Source organism: Malania oleifera, chromosome 3 (genome assembly GCF_029873635.1).
Source record: "Malania oleifera isolate guangnan ecotype guangnan chromosome 3, ASM2987363v1, whole genome shotgun sequence".
NCBI lineage: Eukaryota > Viridiplantae > Streptophyta > Magnoliopsida > Santalales > Ximeniaceae > Malania > Malania oleifera.
In genome coordinates this window covers 54,887,561-54,892,441 of record NC_080419.1, presented here as the reverse complement: position 1 = coordinate 54,892,441, position 4,881 = coordinate 54,887,561, and the positions used below count along the sequence as shown (strand labels likewise).

At 33.8% G+C, this 4,881-nt stretch overlaps 1 long non-coding RNA gene across 1 annotated transcript; it reads right to left on the bottom strand.

The window, feature by feature from the left end:
- Positions 1-1,366: 1,366 nt before the first annotated feature.
- On the bottom strand, positions 1,367-4,327 carry LOC131150247 (uncharacterized). Its single transcript, XR_009135509.1, has 5 exons — positions 3,758-4,327; positions 3,342-3,420; positions 3,107-3,224; positions 2,766-2,899; positions 1,367-2,018 (listed from the first exon to the last, which is right to left on the bottom strand). It is a non-coding gene; the product is annotated as an uncharacterized LOC131150247 (long non-coding RNA).
- Between the last annotated feature and the right edge of the window lie 554 nt (positions 4,328-4,881).

The window sequence follows — 4,881 nt, the reverse complement described above, 5'->3', positions numbered from 1 at the left end:
ATATACATTATTCGGTTAATCCTCAATCCTTTACAAGAAAAACCATATTTTCTTGGTCAAAAAATTTTCAGCAGCACCCAACAATTTGTTTAACCAGGTTGGACATCACTATAGCATAACAGAATGGCATTTCATCTTCTTATAGGGGAAAGCTACAAACTGCTTCCTTCGTGAGTAAATCACTATAAATGCTTCCTTTGTGAGTAAATCTTGAAAAATGAGCAGTCTATTTAGTGTACAGAAACTACAACGCAATCAATTTCGTAGAAACTACAACAATTTACCTTTCAATGTGATTTTATAAATGTCTTGCCTAAAAAATATGGATTAAATTCAAAAGAATTCTTTACAGCAAGTTTGATTCATGAAATAATGATTTGGAAGTATTAGACCCAATATTAGATTGATTAATGACACCTCATCAGATGCATTCCATGACTGGCGGTTGAAGCATATGCATTCCGAAGAAGAAAAGAAATTGTGCATTGCTTTGATGCATAATAAAGGGTATAACTTAATAATGGAATTTGCCAAAAACACTGAACTAAAATAAGCATTAATACACTGAAAAACTACAGAGTAAACGTCCTGCAATTCGTTCCATGGTGAGAAATTGTCTCCTTAGCATTCTACAGGGTTAAAATGCAATGTATTGTCACTTGCGAATTACTTGGATATGAAATTAAACTTCAAGTATTTTTCCCACAATATATAGAATAGTCTGATAACCATGAGAAAGCTTCAAACATAATTGTATCTTTTTTTTTGAAGGGTAGATTTGTGCAAGAGCAGGGCTTGTCCTTCTCACAGAACTGCCTTCATGTTGGAGAGTAGTGTGCATTTTGTGTTTTTTTTTTTTTTTTTTCATTTTCCTAATATTTTTGGGTTCCCCACACACACCCCAAGGGGAAGGTTGGGAATGGATAGGATGTTTCATGAAAGATGCTTCTGAGACCTAATTTCACTTCTCCAAAAAGCACATATAAAGCATGTCACATACCGCTGACATCACATAACATATAACCACTTCAAAAATGAAACATTACTCCATTCAAATGGCAAATGGTGAATATAATAGCTCAAAAAAATCCAAAAAATACCTTTTCTTGCACTCTTTCCATTACAGATTGATTCTTAGCAACTATGGTAAGTGTGCCATCATTTATAGATATCCGTGCACTTGCATTACAGTAAATTTACAACATGAACAAAAAGAAAATAAATCATGCATGCTATGAGTTAATGAAAGCTCCTTATTGATTTAGTTTTTTGAAATTTTCTGTGCAAAAAGGCTTCTTACAATAAGTGTGCCAAATTGAGTAAACCAATTAGAACAACACACACTATACAAATACATGCAAATGAATAGAACAAACTCAAAGCTAATGCTGTCAAGAACTTTCATGTGGCTAAGTTTATCAATCATAATTCAAAAGGAATTATGAACGTTCAATAAATTTAGAAGGAACTACAGTGGGCCTATGTCAGTGGGACATCTTCCAAATGTCTAAATCTTCATAGGAAAAAGAGAGAATATCTGATAATACTAAATCATCTTCAAATTCAAATAAAATCTGTTCCTTCTTCAATTTTTCTCTTCAGAGCACCCATAGGCCCAATCAAACGATGTAGGGCATCATTGCTGAATTTCAAGGTGGCTGTAGCACATAGATATTCTCAATGAATAGAAAAAGGAATAACATCACATTGAAAGCTGCAAGTCAGTAGGTCAAATAGAAAATCAAAAGCAGAGCATTCAACCTAATTGAGGGGAATTTCTGTCATCTTGAGTACGCGGTGCATTTATCTTTTGCTCCATGCGGTCAAGGATTTGAAGACGACCCTTAAGAGCAGGCTCTAAACACTCATAAATAATATCTAAAGGAATTCCAGAAGGTCTTATATCTAACTGAATTGCAGTTACTCCATTTTGTGCGCCTGCAATCTTGAAGTCCATGTCCCCTAGATGATCTTCCATTTGATTTGGTAGATGACCAAAACAAAGGAACATTGAAAACCTATAATTTATATATTAGATAAAATATCAAAGAAGGATGAAAGAACATATTTAAACTTGTCAAAATATATTAGTGTAAGGATTTATGTAAGTAACGTTAAATGAATAAAAAGTATGATAATTTTTTAATTAAGGAAGAAAATATAAAAGAAACATGACAAATTTACTTCATCTAATAATTTATTTAATTAAAATCAAGAATAATGCTTAAATTTAGAATTTACAAATGAAGAAAATGCTAAAAGTGGACCCCACCTTCTAAATTTTAAATGTTTCATAAAAAATTTATGCTATAGTAAATTTCTGACATATGGTAGCATTAGCTACAATTACAGGAAGATTGTTGCCCTTAAATCCATTCTCAACCTACACATAAAAATGTCAAAGGTAAAATACAATACAAATTTCTCAAAGAATCAAAATTTACCTATTTTAACTTTTGACACAAATATAAAATAAACTGATCGCATTCAAGGTGTTCGCCTCAATGAAACAACGTCCTAGAGTGTTAGGAGCTATATTGCAAATTTTGAAGCTGCCATTTATTTCATCACATATGCTTCCCTAATGGGCTGAGTTAGAAACTTCCTTAGACATATATCCACCCATATATGCGTAGTGAATCCAACACAAAACACAAACTTTGAATTCTCAAAACTAGAGGAGAATAAAAATGTTTTCTCATTAGAATTCTCAAAACTAGAGGTGAATAAAAGTGTTTTCTCATTCAAAAATATGGCACACTCACTTGGTGTTAGGAGCAGCCAGGTTTATACCCCTTAAAAGCAAAGCAGTCTTCCCCATCAACAACTACCAAAGGGGACACAAAGATCAACTCTGGCATCTTCCATGTTCTCCAGGATTTGCATATCCAAATCTTCCCTAAAGGATAATATCATAAAACAAAAAATTGTAAACACCACGATCATTACATGCAACTTGCAACTTCATGAATCATCAAATTAAAGTACACATTATTTTTTTTCATTTATGCACATTGTACACCACTATTAACCCAAGAGATAATAAAATAAAAAATGACAAAATGATAACATCTTGAAACCAACACCATATGATCACAGTGCTCACCATCATTAAAAGATGCAAGTTGCCTGCCCATATGAATTAAAAACCTTCCATTTCTCCAAAAATCAGAATTTGAGTCTTGAACCAAAGAACTGACACGTTGAAGAAGTTTTTCTTCGAGCTGCAAATGCCACACACGCCTGCAAGTGGTCAACACAAAAAGGCTACCTAAAAAAAAAAAAACAAATCACACAACAGTAGTTCATGTTTCCAGGCAGCAGATGAAAGAGGGTGAAACCTGCAAGTAGTAGTATAATTTTTTGTGCTTTCAAAATCCACACATAGAAACGAGGGGGGAACTTTTTTCTAGAAGTATGCTGCAAAATGAAAATAAAAAACCAATCACCATTCCAGAACAGAGCATCAACAACAAAGAAATTCAAAATAGTAGAATTGCATAAAAATAGTAACCAGGACAAAGCAGAAACAACAATATCTTCCGAAAAAAGTACATTTCACCAATGTTTTAAAATACAAAATAAAAAACTAATCCTCATTCGAGAAACCCAACATCACCAACAAATAAATTCGAAACCATAGTTTTTTTCCCATAAAAATAGTATAAAGACAAAACAAAACAACATATATTTTCCAGCAAATGGACCTAATCGAAAAGTGTAGAAGTCAAAGTGTAGAGAAGAGAAATTGGAGTACCTCCAGCTTCGTGAATATACCAATGTCCCCTGTGAGGGGGTTCTTCGCCTCAACAACCTCAACAATGACATTAGCAGTGCCAGGGAGCTCCCTCCGGCCAGAATCGAGCGTAATATTGAAGCTTAGATTCTTTACTTACTACATGGGGATCCTCTTCTTCTTCTTCTTCTTCTTCTTCTTCTTCATCCTCAGCTTCATCTTCAAAGTCATCGTCATCGTCTTGGCCATTTGAAGCTTCTTCCTCTTCTTCTTCTTCCTCTTTGGCTAAGTTTTTGGAGATCAGCTTTTGCTCCTGGTGTTCTTCTGCTGAGAATGCCATTGAGATTTCAGAGAGAGAGAGAGAGAGAGAGAGAGAGGGAGAGGTGCGAGACCGAAGGAAAATATGACAAAAAGTCAACCTCCATAAAATCAAGAGGTGATATTTGAAGATACGACTATGCAAGTACTAGTTTTTCATCTTCTATGATCTCAAAAGTTGTATGATATATTCTACAAAAATAAAGCCCCAAAATTGTTCTCAAAGAAAAAAAGCCTACAGTGGGCATTTCCAAGAGAAACATAAAGCAAATTACAATGTGTAATAGATGCGGTTCTAACTTTAGTTAGTTACTTAGTTGACTAGTAGCTTTAATTTCTAAGAAATTCCCAGTTTTGTACAGTGACCAAATGACCACTTGATCCCCCAAAAATGTTAGGATGGACAACATTTCCAATATTAGCCTACACACTACAGCCAAGAATGCATTCTCATAAGAAAAAATCACAAATTAGAAAATCCATCCAAAAAGCAAAATCTAGTTATTATATAATCAGATAAATGGGGATAATTTCATAGATAAATAGAATAATGACATAGATCAAAGACTAAAACTTACCGACCTTCATACTCTGGTGATTTCCCATGAAAAGATAGAGGCAAAACATCTCTCTTTGATCAAAATCATGCAAAGATGGAGACTGCAAGAGCATTCCACCACATATGTCGCTTGAAGAAACCTGGAAACATGGTTGCAAACCATGAAAAAAAATAAAAACAATACACAAAAAATTAAGAGTCAATTTTGTAAGGCAGGTCCTATGCACATGATGAGTTAAAAATTCATCATCATCCAAAACCCAAAGGG